Below are 17,167 nucleotides of genomic sequence, written 5' to 3'. Positions count from 1 at the left end.
ATGGACTGCGGGAGGGCGACACGGTCACACTGCCCTGAGCAGCTCCACTGAGCTCTCAGGAAAGCTGCAGTGTGCTAAACTAAACCTAGCACTACAACAACTGGAATGTATTTAAGGACTAATAAGAAATAAACATAGTTATGGGAGGGAGCAGTTGACTGTGAAAATGTTTAAAAGTAATAGACACAGGTTTCCATGGCCTTTTGTGAGATGTGAGTAACATTGTTGAGTCTTCCCGCATCCTCAGAAGATCCATTTAGACTAAGAGTGAGCTCCCTGCAGTTTTATGGGCTCAAAAACCTCATCTCTAAAACTAGTGAATTACCAATTAAAAGAGATAGTGGTAACTGCAGCAAAGAAGCCATGACAGATAGTAATAAGATCTTTTGTGTTTAAAGAAGAAAATGAAAAGTGCATTTGCTTTCAAGAAATGGTGATTCTCATAAGGCATTAAGAACAGCTTACCTCAAGCTCCATGTGGAGCAGATGGAAAGAAAAATAATACTTTAGATTTGGGAATGAGTCCCCTGTGGGGCTGGTCAACTGAAAGATCTAGTTCATTATCTGTGGAAATGTAAATGTTATGTCACCACTACAGGGAAAAAAAATGGAGTGGGCTTCTGTTTTAAAAGTCAGAGCCTTGCATTTTATTTAATTTAGCTGCAGTAAGATTATTTGCGATCTTAATTCCCTCTTATAAAGTGGTGCTCCAAAATCTAGGTTTTTATCTAAACCAGCAGATTACATTTCTGCACCGCTGCTGCGAAGAAAGTCTTCAAAATGTCACCTTATCTGAACCAATAGACTATCACTGTCCTTAAGCAGAAAATTATTTGAAAAAACAAAGCCCATTTCCAGTTTTACTGATGTTTTTTTCACACTGCTGAGGTGTTGTAAAGGTTCCTCAAAGGGCAAGGACATGGTCTGTGCACAGATGATTTCCTGTTTTGACCTCTGCTGTTTTCTGCCGACTTTGCCTCTGTCACCTGTGTCAGCTGCAGAACTAAAGCACAGTGCGCAACAACAAAGCCACTTCCCGGGGCCCACAGGAATTTCTTTAGCAAATAAGTATCACTAACCACACCACTGTTAACATTTCCTGTACATAGAACAGTAATTGAAATAAGATTTGGATGTTCTTGTCTCTTGCTGCAGTTCTTTCCCCCAAAACTGTTTACCACAGTCTGCACTTCAGCAGCTTCAGAACAAAATAAATGATTCCATTGGTCTGTCTACTCTTGTAACTTATGCTACCAATTAACAGGGCAGTTAAGTGGAAATTAATGACCAATTTTGAAATGTAATAATCACTTCTCCTGTGCTCTTATTTTTATTCACTATATTGTACATAAAATGTCTATATGAATTTGTACATCATTTTCACGGGCAATTTGAAGTAAATTTATCACTGTAAAGTAGAAATTGACATATAAAATTTATTTCTTTATTAAAATTCAGCTCAGAGTTTCCTGATGACCATTTACTTTAAATTCCCTCATAATAAGCTTTCTGTTTAATGACATGTGATGCTGTTTAGGCAATTAATTTTCATTTCTCCAAGAAGGCCATATTCGTAAAAGGATGTTTATTGCGTCCCCAGCCTGGTGCCATGCAGAATTGGAGGAGGACAGTATGAGTGACAATTGTAGTGTTATGCTTACAGGAAAACACTATAAATAGAGCAGCTAAACTTAGGGACACACCTGCTGTGCTCTCAGAATTTAATCCTCACACAAGGTGCTGAGCACCATGAAGCAGAAAGCTTAGAGAAATCACTAGGCATTAAGGTGATCCATCCACTGCAGAGTGGGGCACGGGTGACAGAAATGCAAGTGTTGCTGCAAAACCCCCATAGTGTGTTTTTTCTGAGCATATTGAAACATTGTGTGCAGAACTTTCATGGCATGGATACATGCTAAAACATAAAAGACCAGAGGATGACTAATGAGCCACACCATCATCTCCAGTGTAATGTAAGGGGTGCATAAATGTGAATTTCTCCCATAGTGCTTCCAAAAGTACCAGCTCTTCCCAAGAGTAAGCTCTCTGGGTAACTGCCAGGGAGGAAATTCTCTCAGAACCAACATTTAAAGCCACTGTGTAGATCTTTGTGGGAAAATGCCCATCTACGTACCTTCAACAGTTTCAAATCTTTTTTTCTTGCATGCTTATTTTTCAACCAGTGCAGTGCACTCATGCTCTTAACAGGGATTTGTGAGCCTGCCCTTTAGCTAAAAGAAAAATCAATGTCATGTACATTCAGGGAATTGGGAATTAAATAAAAATGTCACATGGTGTGAAAAATTGAGGCTGAAATGTGAAAAACTGGTGAAAGGGAAACATATATTGCCTGCATCATAGCTTCATCTCCATTTGTGTTTTTTATATGTGTACAACATTATCACAGAATCATAGAAGGGCCTGGGCTGGAAGGGACCTCAAAGATCACCTCATTCCAACCCTCCTGCCATGGGCAGGGACGCCTTCCACCAGACCAGGTTGCTCAAAGCTCCTGGCCCTGAACACTTCCAGGGATGGGACATCCACAGCTTCTCTGGGCAACCTGTGCCAGTGCCTCATCACCCTCACAGGAAAGAATTTTTCCTAATATCTGATCTAAACCTACTCTTTGTCAGTTTGAAGCCATTCCCCCTTGTCCTGTCACTGCAGGCCCTTGTAAATAGTCTCTCTCCATCTTTCCTGTGGGCTCCCTTCAGGTACTGAAAGGCCATAATTAGGCCACCCCAGAGCCTTCTCTTTTCCAGGCTGAACAATCCCAGTTCTCTCAGCCTTTCCTCATAGCAGAGCTGTTCCATCTCTCTGATCACCTTGGTGGCCTCATCTGGACTGGCTCCAGCAGCTCCATGTCCTTCCATGAGGATATTTAGGACAAAGGACCTCAGAAATAAGACAAGAATGGAAAATTTCAGTCAGTCCAGCATGCTGCTCTCACAGATATTAATATAATTTCTTCCATAAACTTTAGAAACACCCATCTGAAAGCTGTCTAGATTTCTCATCACACTGCTTCAAGAACCTTATTTTTCCTGATTATTAGGACATTTTGCTAGGTTTCAAGATGAACTGTGCCAGCTTATATACATTTGTTTCTATATCCCCACCATTCTTCAGTGTTTGAGCCTTTTCCATCCCATTCATCTTCTCAGTGCACTAAAAAAGAGCAATCATATCCCTTCAGGCCTTCCTGCTACAAGTTGAACAGAACAAAAGCTTACCTTCATACTTTTAGAGAAAGAATGGTATAATTAATAGGAAAAGAGACACATAGGGAAAAATCCCAGTTCTGCCTGGAATAAGGACAAAACTATTGTTCATTTATCCATCACAGAGAGAGACGTCCAGAAAACACTTCTAAGTCATATAATCAAAGAGGGACAAGCCAGAGGGAATGTTAAATGCAGAGTAACATCTTATTATGAGGTTGTGATTAGTTGTTTCTAGGTGTATGAAAGGAGAGTTTTCTGCTAAGTCAGAGGCTAAAACCTTTGTGAACCATACAAGATGAGGGGGCTGAGAATGCTTTGTGTGAGTTTTTTCCCAGGATGGAAGCAGGGTTGGGATTTTTCATTTTCAAAAGAAGATAAGGGATGGGTACAGGTGGTTCTGTTTGGAGAATGTGTTACCAACATGTGTGAGGCCCACAACAACCAATTCAGTCATAGATTCTGCTCAAGCTTGAGCTACAGGCAATGTAAATGCACTGAGCTCATCACCAGCTCCAAACATAATCATTTTGCTTTATCTTCTATTATTTTTATTTAAAAAACACAGAATTTTCAATACCTTATAGTTTTGGTTTGTAAAAAAAAAAAAGAAGAGCTGAAAAACGTCTTGCATCTGCCATAAACAGAGAGTGGCACGCTCCAAATAGCTGATGAATTATTGCATGCAAATATTCCATAAATAATAATGTCAGCTTTCCAAATCTAGTTTTCTTTTCTTCCATTTCCTCTGATCTTTACTGCAGTAATGGAGATTGCCACTAGGAACTGTAAATTCACTCAGGAGCTAAAGAGTGTCTGAGAGTTTTGCAATATTGACTGGAGGGATGTTATGTGGCAATCACTAGTATATCAACCCAAACAGCTATTATGCCTTCCATGGGTCCCATGAAGCCTACCTGGAAGTTTGTGGAGTTCTCATTTCCTAAGATGAAAGAAATTGCATTTAGAAGAAACTCACAAAGGACTTCCAAACTCGAGAAAATAGCACAAGTCAGGCAGTTAAGAAATAAAGCCAGAAAAGGTGGCCATAAATAAAAAGCTGCTGGCAGACCTGGGTGCTCCACTGAGAGCTTCCCAGGGAGAGATAATTTTGCATGGCAGGTCAGAGTTGAAGGAGGAAGACAAGGTGGGTTTCTTAGGCTGCCATCCCACGAGTGTGCATGTGTCATCTCGATTTAAAATTAACATCATTTGAGGAGATTAACTTGTAAGTTACACAGTGCTTTATACTAATCAAAATATGTGAAGAAAATTAACACCAAGTCCTCAGTTCTCCTCAAGGGAGACATTTTTTAGCATTGTTTCCAGTTGATTTAGCCTTTAAATGAGTAAGGTTATAATTGGTAATTAAGCTTGCTGCATTTTGGGCATAAAAATGAAGACAAAAAGTGGAGTTGCAGCTTCTGAGGGGAAAATGAGAGTAAGCATAAAGGAAGCTAATGAGGCTAATATGACACAATTCACAGCTTCATTAACATCAGCATGCAAGTCAGGCAGGCTCCCTTGGACGTTAACACTTCACTTGCTGAACTTCAGCATCAGGTGTTCTGTAACAAGCCTAAAGAAAGTAAAGAGGTAAAACAGATATGAGATGAGAAAGTGATGAAACACAAAATATCCTCAGGCCTCACTCATGCTTTTAAGTGTAAAGATAAGCCAGAATCACACTACTGAGTTGTGGAAGAGGATCTGGAGCTCTCTATAACTTAGAAAATATATCAATCAGGTTTGTCTGCTAAAGATATAAAGCTGCTTTGGATATCACTGTTCATTGCATTTTGTAAAATAAACCATTTCAATTTTTTGGATTTGGCCAAATCTTCTGTATTAGCACATTGGTTGAGTATCCAATGGATTTGCAGCAAGAAACAGGAAGTTTCTATACATCCAAGTGACAGAGCATATGGAAAACTGAGAAAGACAACAGCTGAATGGACAACTACCCTTTGGGCCAAAACCCACTGAAATGTCTAGGAATCCTTCAATTGAATTAGTGAAGTTTTATGTGAGTGAGCTGTATAACTACATGGTAGCACCAAAATTTGGGATACTCATGATAGAGGTCACTTCCCAATAGCAGACTGTGATTTTCCCTTTCTTCCAGCTGTATATTACTAGTCCTTCCAACTAACAGCTTTGGTTGCTTCTGCCTCTATTCATCCAGGCACTTCCCTCCAGATTTTGGCATTAATGTCTCTTGGGTGCTTTTCTCAATGTGCGCAGTCAGAAACAGCTGCATTCAGGATCATGCAATGTGCAAAAACTGCTGCAGTTCAAAAGAGAAACATGCTACCTTGGCCTCTCCTACACTCAGCAGTAATTTAATTCTACTTATGAAAGAGCTTTCTAAATACTTGAGCTCCAGAAAACCTCTAGGTCAACAATCTTTCTCTGCTAGGATTTTTATAGCTGGTACAAAAATGTGCCTTTGATAAATATATCAGGAAGGATAGAGAATGAGTGAACCAATTTTTCTTAAAAACAGTAACCAGAAATATTAAAAGCTGACAGAGCATTTGGCAGACTTGTGAAATGTTAGTTCTAAATCCTGTATGTCTTGTGAATGTAAACATCATCTAAGCAAACCTGCACTGAAAAGCAAGAGAAGTTTCATCCAGACTGCTCAAGATTTCATCAAGACTGTTGTTACCTTTGCCTTCAACAAATGAGTAGCAGTGCTATTTGACGCACCTGTTCACCAGCTTACTTTGCCAAGAAACATCCTAAGGAATAAATTTCTAACAGTTTCTCATAGCAAGACCATTCCTTATGGCCAGAATACATCATTCCACTTTTTTCTTTTCCTTCCCAATGAAGCTATGCTTTAAGGGTTTTTGATGTGTGGGCAGATGGAAGAGAGAAAGAGTAGCAAAGAGAGATGGCAGGTAGAGTGAGGGAGTCGGAGAGTTAATGAAAATACCTCCCCTCTGCAGATATTTGTGTCTGCTTTTTGCAGCCAATGTCCTTGGCTGGCAGAAAATTGGCTTTCAATTAGTAGGCATTGCATCAGTGTGATGTAAGAGGTGGCTTTGTGGGCTGGAGATAAAGTCAGAAGTTAATAACTGCATTGCCAAAAGATATGTCTGGTCATTCAGTGTCTCAAATTACATTCCAGTTTGGGAGGTCACACACTGTTTTGCTGAAATAGAGCCAGAGCTGCATGCTGGTTGCACACAGCTTGCTCAAGTAGGTCAGCACTGCTGTGCTGCCAGGGTGGCGTGTCTGTCCTTTCGCTGCTCTGCTCCATGGATCGTAGCTTTTTGTACTGAAACACGACTTTATACCTGACACATATTTACAGGTGGAAACCTCCTGTAGTTCCAGCCACTTTTAAGTCTTCTGATAATCATGACAGCCCATCATTTGCAAACTTGTATTCTTTTCTCAATGTTATGAGAAACAATCATATCACAATATCATAGAGAACTGCTAAGGTTTTGTTTCATCCATCCAAAAAACATTTTGCCTTTTAGGCTGTTGCACAGAAGAAGGAAGAATCATTCAAACTACATGGAAAATTAGCAATGATTTGGTATGATGGTAAATACTTTTATGCAAGTCACTGATCCCAAGATGCAAAGCCTGAAATGCATGAAAAATACAAAAATTGGTCTGCTGACAAGTGTGTGGTGAAGTGACTGAATGCACTGGCCTTATTTACCTGATCTTTAGTGTCACAAGCTTCCTATTCATGACATCAGGTCTTATTAGGACATCAGGTATTTTGCAAATATGCTACTGCAAGTATTTTGCTATTGAGGGAATTCTTTGGGCTGACTGTATACATAAATAGGCTGCCCTGGCTTGAAAACTGAACAAATAAACCAACAGAGGATGATGAGAATGTCTAGGCTGAAGAGAATTGAACAAATTATTACTGCAAGCATTCCCTTACATAGACACCTGTATATGTAGATGTATATGTATATGTACTTTTTAATTAAGGCTCTACCATTTTAACATGTTCTATGTTATTTTAACAAATTTCTAGATATCATGCAAGATAAAGACATTTTGGGGAATGAGGATATTTTTTTCCCCAGGAATTCTGAAGCAGACAGAAAATTAATATAGTAGATGCTGAGAGAATAAACAGTACTAGGATAATAGCTGATGTCTACATTGAATAACAGAATTTACATAAATATACTTTTGTTTCCCCTAATGTCATTATATAGCTATCAGAACAATATCAAGCTAATATTGATAATCAATAGAATTGGGTCACTATTTCTTCATTATCCTGGATTCTGTGTGAGCATTGCTATCAAGGGAGATAAACATTGCTAAATTAAAATGGTACACAACACACTGTCGTGGTTTGATACTCATTCTGCTGACATTGCCTTTGGCACAGGGTAATGAAAAATGCCCCTCCTTAACCTCTGTTAATAGTTTTTAGACCTTTCTCCAATTTTAGCCTTATTTGGCAGTGAGACAAAAGTGCCAATACTTTTTTTGCAAATTTAATGGAAGTGGGCACATAGGGTGGAGAGATCTTGACAGAGCATCTACACAGGAAAAGAGTGCAGTGTGAGTGTATAAAATATTTATTGAATACTAAAGATGTGTGAAGAGAAAGATGTTTTTAATGTCTCAGCTCAAAGACAATCTCCCATACCTTTATTTCTTCCTACACACCAGAGTTTACTCACAAGGTACAAATCTGTAGGAAATTTCATTAGTACCAGTGCTCACAGGACTCTATGCTAATTCAATTTTCTGGGTATTTTCATATGAATGAAGTTCAGTGTGTGGTTTGGCAGTAAATATGGTAGTTAGCAATGCATCATTGGTCCAGCTATAGAAGCAAATACCTTAACAGAATTGATAAAAAACAAAATAATTTTTTTAAAGCAGAATACTGTTATAGAAATTAAAATATTTTAGGGCTAAAAAAGAAACAGACATAATGCTCATTAAATGGAACCAGCAGGTGTCTGATTTGAAATGGGATTAGTTCTCCAATCCTGCTGTGCTGTTTTCATGTACATGGATGGATTGACAAAACAGGTTGTGTTTGAGCTTTTTTTCTTTTCCCCTTATTTCAGATCAGGACTATCAGCCACTACTTTTTCCTGACTTTGCAGACTAAAACTTTTAATGACTCCATCAATGGAAACTAGGCCACTGTCAATAATGAGCCTAATACTAACTGGCACTCTTCGGAGATTAAGGCTCGGCCAGCACATACAGTGATGTGTCATTTTAATTTTAACTAAGTAAAAAGACACAACTAAACACAGCCTTTGCTTCTCATTAAGTTTATTAGAGACAACATGTATGTTGAGCAGCTGCAGGGGGTACCACCTGCATTTTTCAGAGGCTGATAAATGGAATCAATAAGATAGTCAGGAATCTGGTATGTCCAGGGTTAGGGTCAGGAAATCCAACAACCAACGGGTTGCTGTGTCTGGTGAGGGATGTGAAAGGCAAAAAGAGCTCCTACAGGTGCATCAGCAGCAAAAAGAGGACCAGGAAAAATGTGAGCTCAGTATTTAACAGCGTAAGGGATCTGGTGACACAGGACATGGAAAAGGCCATGGTATAGGATGCCTTTGATTAAGACTAAAACCAGCCTGCGGAAATCCCAGGCCCATAAGACCTGGGACCTTGTGGAAAAATCTGGAGCAAGGAGGGCTTAACCCTCATTGGGGGAGAACCACTTAGAGAGCATATAAACAACCTGGACATACCCAAAGCCCTGACACTTGATGGGACCCACCTATGACTGCTGAGGGAGCTGCACAATGTCACTGTGAGGCCACTCTCCATCCTGTTTGAAAGGCTGTGGCAATCAGGAGGGGTTTCTGAGGACTGGAAGAAAGCAAACATCACCCCTGGCTTCAAGAAGGGCTATAAGGTGCATGAAGTGTAGGTACAAAAATGCTGCTAGCAAGGATTTTCTTGCTATTTTCTAAGTCCGTGAGAGATTTTTCTCTCTCACAGAAGAGGTAGCAGAGTATGTAAACAACCAAGCCACCTGCAACCTTGAAAAGTCTTGTTTATGGTATAGTAGGAAAATATTTTGACAATGGATGTTTTAGGATTTTGGCTATAAAACAAAAAGGGGGAATATTCGGTACAAAAATCCTCGCTAGCAGCATTTTTGTACCTACACATGAAGAACTAGAGGCTGGTTAGCTTTCCCTTGATCCCCAGGATGAAGATGTGACATGTCATCCTGGAAATCATTTCCAAACACATGAAGGACAAGAAGGTAACTAGGACTAGCAAGGATTTATGAAAGGAAAATCATGCCTCATGACCTGAAAGCCTTCTTCCAAAAATAACTAGTTCAGAGGATAAGGTACAATCAGTGGTGTTCTTTATCTTGAGTTTAACAAGGCTTTCAACATTGTCTCTGATAACATTCTCATAGAGAAATTGGTGTCATATGGACTAGATAAAAGTATGTGAGGTGGACTGAAAACTGATGGAATTGGGCTCAAAGAGTTGTGATCAGTAGCAGTTAGTTCAGCTGGAAACCAATTCCTAAAGGTGGAGCCCAGGGGCTGATGCAGAGCCAAGACTGGTTAACATCTTCAACAGCCACCTGGATGATGGGACAGTGTGTCTTCAGCCAGTCTGCCATTGGCACGAAACTGGGAGGGGTGTGTTCCCCTTCAGATGGTCCTTGACAGGCTGGAGAAATTGGCTGGTGGGAACCCCACAAACTTCGACACAGAAGTGCAAAGTCCTGAACCCCAGGAGGAATAACCCCATGCACCAGGACAAGCTGGAACCAGCTGGCTGGAAAACAGCTTTGTGGAAAAGGAGCTGAGGCCTCTGGTGGGCAAGAAGTGGGACATAATCCAGCAGAGTGCCCTTGCTGTATAGAAGGCCAACATCCTCCTGAGCTGAATTAAGCAGAGTGTTGCCAGCAGGTCAAGGGAGGCAATCCTTCCCCTCTGCTCAGCCCTGCTGAGAATATAAACACCCTGCAGGGCTGGGTGAAGCACTGGGCTCTCACTGCAAGAGAGGTGTAGTGTCACTGCGGACAGCCAGTGAGTGCCACAATGATTGATGGTGTTTGTCCTACAGGGAGACGCAGAGAACTGAGAGTGTCCAGCCTGGAGCAGAGAAGGCTCAGAGGGATCTCTTCAGTGTGTAAAAAGACCCGATGAGGGGAATAAAGGGGAGGGATCCAGGCTGTTCATAGTGGTATCCAGCAACAAGACAAGAGGCAACGGGTACTAAGTGAAATATGGGAAATTTCACTGAAACATAAGGAAAACCTGTTTACTGTGAGGGTGGTTGGACACAGGCACAGGTGGCCAGAGTGGCCAAGGAGTCTGCAACCTTGAAGGTATTGAAAACCCAGGCAGACACAGCCCTGAGCAACCTGCTCTGGCTGAGCTGCCCTGGGCAGGGGTTGAACCAGGCAATCTCCTGAGGTACCTTCCTGTCTCAGCCAGTCCCCAGCTGCGTGTGTGATTAGAAATATTGCAGAGTGTGTCATGCCCAGGTGATTCTAAAATTGACAGCCCACATTCTCCCTTGTTTTTCATTTTCTCCAATGTTTAGGCATCTAGGCTGGATTAGTAATGGTCACTTTCAACACTGTGGTATGGCACTACCTCTTCCTCCTGCTGATGTAGGCAGTTTCTGGATGTACAGTTGGTGCAAATACACCCAAACATATCCACCAGAGCTGGAAGGCAGGACTAAGCTAATAACCTGGACACAGGGATGCCAACAGCCATGCTACAGTGAAACTGTCTCCACATAAACACACAGGAAAAGCCTTTGCAACAGGGAACCTCAGTGGCCCAGAGTATTATGGTGAGTTCACCATCCACAGAGGGGCAAATTCGTATTGCTGGAAAGTGCTGCTTGCTTCTGCAAGTACATCCCCTCTGATGCCCGACTGACGCTTTCCACTGAAGCAGTAACTTTTAAACGTGTGTGTGTGTGTGTATAAATACATAAACAGCGACAGCAACAGGAGGCATAAGTAGCAGCGGTGTCACTGGTTAAATGAGTTTCCAAAGACAATGATTGTGTTGCAGCAGTAACTGGAGTTAGTGTTGCAGTGAAAAATTCACGCACTTCAAGCAGTTTCTTGAGGCAAGCCTTACCATCACAGAGGAATCCTACCACCTGGAGGATTATTATCACCAAAATACAGAGGATATACAGAGGATAGAGAAGAAATAATTCAAAAAATGTCATTGAAAGAGAAGGTGGTACTCATTTTTGACAGCCTTCACTAAAGGTTTTTAGTTTGTCATTACAATTTTACACCGGCATCTGATTTTTTTCTTTTTTTTTTTTTTTAATGTATTGAATTTTCACTCTGGGAAATAAATGGGGGAAGGAACCACATAATGGATCAGTCCCTTCTGATATCCTGTTAAAGAACAGTTTAGGATTAAAAAGAAAATGTGAGTTCAGTACTATGAGGATGCTGTTTTCTTTGCATTTGCTGCTACAGAAGACTGTAGTATGAGGACAGCATATTCTGTATTTCAATAGCACAACTGATGCTGCCAGTTCTCTAGGAAAGTATAGAGCATTTGCCAAGATCCTGGAACACCAATATGCTTCAGAAGCCACTCCTTAATCTGTATAGTAGTGATACCCACTTCTCTGCTCTCTTGGACAGGTAACTATATTACTGTGTCCTTTCCATGTTGATATTTCAACATGTGGAAAGCCATTAAAGACCACAGAACTGTCATAATGCTGTAGGTGTATATGGAGTTTCATAACTCTGTGTTGATGTTGTTACAAAATATTATTACAAAGATTCTCTCAAAAATCAGCGCTTTCTGTGCTAGTCAAGTGGCCCTCACATTTAAGGCACTCCATCTTTTTCCAAAATTTCTCACATAATGTTATTTACCAGTTAGACAAAACTTTCACAAAACTTTTACTCAAGCAACATGAGACTAGCAGACTACCTAAGATGATTTTCAGAAGACCACAGTTTGGTGGCTTAAGGCTTGTTAAGAACTGCATTAGTATTTGTAATAAAAAGAAGACTAGAATCTGTAGGTTGCAAAACCAGGAGGAGTAGAACTGGTGAAGAGAATGGAGGGTACAGAGCACAACGACTGCATTTTACATGTTCAGCTCTGGGCAACAATGCAGAAATAAGTCTTGGGTGAGATAATAGCATGGATTAATTCCTTTGAAGTTTGCAAGGAACTTCCAGCAAAGGAGGAGGTACTTTGTGAAAAGGCCAGAGGTGGCTGTGTGAGAAACAACTAATGAGACAGCGAAGGCAAGTGTTACTGACAGAGAGCAGCGAGGGCTGTGCTCAGTGCGACAAGAACGCTGAGTCATTGCAGAGCCGATTGATCAGAACCTTTGAAGAGGACAATGAGCTTGCCTTTCATGCTGATGAACCAGAAAGCCAGAAGAGAGACATAGACATTATGTCAGCAAGGAAGATAATCCTCACAGTGCAGTTCTGAATGAGCTTTCGGAGAACACGGTGGAAGTCGCAGGAGACACACAGAGAAGTTGGTAATAGCTGAGGTGTGAAGTGACAGGGGCACGGGGACAGTCAACAAGGCTGAATCTCTTAATTGACATGTAGGAAGAAACAAGATACTATAGGCACGTTGTTCATGTATAGCTCCACAGAGACTGCAAGCAGTATTCAATTTAAAGACCTAAATGGCTGGAAGGGCAGTGAGGCATTTACAGTACAAAGAGGGAGAAAGAAAGGTTTGTGACAGAAGAAAAACAGGACCTGAAAGTACTGTGCCAAATATAAGCTGTGGTAGCTACCCTCAAGGAGGTGGCAAAAAGGTACTGATTTTAACTGGGTGTGAAAAGACAGGCCAGCAACAGAGCAGAAGAGCTGTGAATCACCCCAGTAAGATATGAGTCAATGCCAAATTCATGGATAAGAGACCTAGAGACAGGGCTCACAGTCATGAGGACTTCAGGGGATGTATCACAGATCCTGATTAAAAGCTAATTAACAAGAGTCAGCTGCTTGAAGAGAAATAGCCAAGAATTAGAAGTCATACTGGACAAAACGCAAAAGCCAATACGAAATCTTGATTTTGGAAATGATGGAATGACTTGCATTGTCAGACGATACTGAGACGTCAAGGGAGATTCAGGTGGAATTGGAGGGCTGAGATTTGGGCAGGAGGAAGGCATGCTCAGCTTGGGACAGCACTTTCTGTGACTTGCAGACATCCACAACTTGTGCATTGTTGTGATGATCAAGAAGGAAAATGAAGCTGTGCCAGAAACAAGGCTGTGGAAGTGGACAACACATTCCATTAACCTTGGAAAAAGAAGTGTAAAGAGCTTTAAAGGGCACTGTTGATCATTAAAGGGGCAAGAGGCATTGTAAAGGATATCTAAATCTATGGATGAAAAAGGAATGCATAAACACCACTTAGAAATTAAGTGGTATTTCATCATTACAATTAATCAATGAGTTCTTGTTAGGATTAGGAAATCTTGTGCTCTTCTGAATAGAAAATCAGGATAAACTAGTTACCAGAAAGTCTTTTACCAGAGTGTGAAGGCATAGAAGTCACTCCCCTCCTCTGTCTCTCATTCATGACTTGTTTGAATACCCACATACTCATCTATCATGTCTCTGATCCACTGTAGCCAGCAACCTGCTGCAAGCCTTTGTTTAGAAGACAAATTATTGCTCCACCCTTGTGTGCTGTGACTCACGTGTAATTTTAGGTTGGCTCAGCTTCTTTCATTTTGTGGCCAATAGATGAGTGGCAGATTTGTTTTTCTAACCTCAAAAAATACAAGACATGACTTTCCAAGGAATATTTTTTCACACTAGCTTGGCATTTCATTTCAGAGGCCAATAAATATGAAGCCAAAAACCAATGAGTAACCTATCCTTTTCTCACTGCTTTGCTGAGATGACATCTGTGAATCAGAACAGTGGTATTATGGAAAGCTTCTGAAATTTTCCCTTGCAGTGTCTCTTCAAGTCCTGAAGTTTACTGAGTGTTCTGAATAGCCCTGTATCTTCTGGCACTGATTAATGAACAAAACTAAACTTCCACAGGAGGAGATCATAAGGAAGGCATGCAGTTCAGTGAGCTCGAGAAGAAAAAGAAGAGATAAGGGAGAAAGTCTGGTGGTGTGCCACAGCACAGACAGGGTCTTTTACAGTAGGAGCAGTGGAGAAACTGTGTGGTTTCATATGGCAGAACAGGAGGAAAGGGACAGGACAAATACAGTCACAAGGAGAAGAGAAAACCAGAAAAAGGCTGGAGAAGAAAGACTTGGGCTGTCTTTACCCAGGTATTCAGGCAGTTGGCTTAAATTGACACTACTACTGCTCTCTTGAGGGTCTGGGCAATCACGCAGGAAACTGGACAGGAATCTGACTGATGCTGATTACTTTAGAGGATCACGAGATCATGGCCTGGAGGGAAGATGAAGCAAAGGGACTGGATAAAGGAACAGAAGGACTAGGAGCAAGAGATAAACCTAGTGTTTACATCAAGTTTGATGCAATTTCAGGCTGCTCAAAGGTCAGTCACATTCCCACCCCGAAAACCCTTACACCAAATCTACCAGTGATATATATAGCTGAATATAAAGATATTTCAGCGAGCTGATGAAGAAAGGCATTGATTTTTCTTTTTAATTTTGTTTTCTTCCTTTTTGTATCACCTCAGTGACTCATTTCACCTTGCAGCAGCCATGGGATCACCAGATCCAACACAAAGAAAATGGCAGGGACAGGGAATGTGGAACTACCCCTTTTCAATTAGGTTTTATGCCACAGAGTAAGGGGGCAAAGACCAGTCAATAAAGATTTTAAATAGGACATTAGTAAAGGTTGCACACTGAATGAAGTTGAAAGAGGACTGGGAGAATAAGAAGAGATAACAGGTCACAAAATAGAGGAGTGGGTACAGGATAGGGGGTATAGCAAATCATTCCTATCTGTACTTGTCTTCCAGGGGTGAAAGATAAAATAAACTAGGAAAGGTTAAAGAACATAAGAACGAAAGATCTGTAAAAAAAATGGACAGCAACAAGTAAAAGAAATTAGGAAAAATCCACCACAATACAAAAAAAAAGCAAAACAGAAGAGTTGGAGAAAATGCATGTGTTTATTGTTTGCAGACAGAAATGCCTGAGAAACATGAAGATCTGCCAGAGTGCCTGGAAAAGCCACAGTCACCTGACCTACCAAGTGGAAAAATATCCCCAAGCCCAGGGGACAGCAGAAGGGAGAGAGCAGAGAGGGCAGACAAAAATGTCAGGGAGGCAGACCTACTTCATCTAGTCTGAGTTGAACATTCAAATTTTTTACAAACTTTTCTCATTTCTTGACTCTCTTTTAATATACAAACCTACACAGATACTTTCATTTGGGCAGTGTCAATATTATTGGTGATCTCCACTGGGGATCTCCACTGCAGTATTTTTGATAATGCCCAAGAAACCCCACCTTCCCCTGGACTCCTGTTTAACACTGTATTTTTCAGTAAAAATGCCTTTTAGCTTTAGAACTCCTAAATCTTTGCTCAGGAAACTGGAACTAAGTATGTCTATAAAACGCTGCCACAAGCTTTCATTTCCAACATTTCAGTATTTGGAGGGAAGACCCTGATGAAGCTCAAGCCATGATTTTATGATACAGGGTTCAGAGTACTCATTTTCGTCTATGCATTACCCCTTCAGCTGCCTTCCCCCAGTGTTTGTAGGGCTGCCCTGTGAGCCACAGTGAATCAGCCAGAGGTAGAATTAACTCTCGTCCTTTAAATCAGCGATCCAGTCCCTTGTGTCACCTCACAAACACAGAAATACAGAGAGAAAACAGTGTGGGAACATGACCAAGCAGCTGGGGGAAGGTGAAGCAGTGGGAATTACTGAAACATGATCACTGCCAAAGCCTCCCTGTTAAGAAAATGCAAACTCGGTAGGGAAAAAGAAACATAGAAAGACCAGATTTGTTTCCTACTAAAATGATTTTCCAATGTAAGTAAACTGTTAGCTAGAATTACATGCACTGATAAACCAAGGGAGGAAATACAAATGTGTAATACGTATAAACCACACCATGGGCTGCAGCTATGATTGCACAACCTTCATCTTGGTATTTGCTGTCTTTTTTTCAGAAATTTGTGCCTGAAACATTAGTTCTCCTTCACTACTTTTACTGCAATGACCTCTATATTTTAGAGCAATATTTGACAAGAAAAGCAGCTCAGTTACTGAGAGCCATACTGTCTCCCACATGTCATTTATTAACAAGATTCATGACTTTTTTGCCCTTGGATTTCACAGCAGCTGCTGCTGCACTGTGGTGATGAGCTGTTGAGACTCAATAGACATCAGATTCTGGAGGGGAAAGTATTTCAATAATTATAGATTTTATAAAGCTCTACCATCATTTGTCCAGTCTCTCCGTTCTGTTTCTAAATCTTCCACCCTGGGCTGATGTGCCTTTTTCTGTCTTAATATTTCTTCTGCAATGAAGTCAAGGTGCCGCTTCTTTGCTACCTTTCATGTATATCAAAAAAGCAGATGACAATGGGAGAAGGAAATGCAGCCCCTCTCCCAGATCCAGTTCTCAGCTTGTGGCAGAAACAATTTCAGGAAGATTCCAATGAGCTGTCATAAAATACGCTTCATCATCCTCCAGCAGAAGCAAATCTAAAGTCAACTTGCTGTCTAAGAGCAGTAAAGGATGGCACTCTAGCACAGTGCGGGACTTCTTTTTTTCAGAAAATCATACAAGCATAGAATGGCCTGGGTTGGAAGGGACTTTAAAGATGTTCTAGTTCCAACCATGGCAAGGACACCTTCCACTGGACCAGGTTGCTCAGAACCCCATCCAACCTGGCCCTGAACACTTCCAGGGATGGGACATCCACAGCTTCTCTGGGCAACCTGTGCCAGGGCCTCATCACCCTCACAGGAAGGAATTTTTCCTAATCTCATCTAAACCTACCATCGTT

The sequence above is a fragment of the Corvus moneduloides genome, chromosome 2 (assembly GCF_009650955.1).
Source record: "Corvus moneduloides isolate bCorMon1 chromosome 2, bCorMon1.pri, whole genome shotgun sequence".
NCBI classification, from domain to species: Eukaryota; Metazoa; Chordata; class Aves; order Passeriformes; family Corvidae; genus Corvus; species Corvus moneduloides.
Note: the sequence above shows the minus strand (reverse complement) of the source record.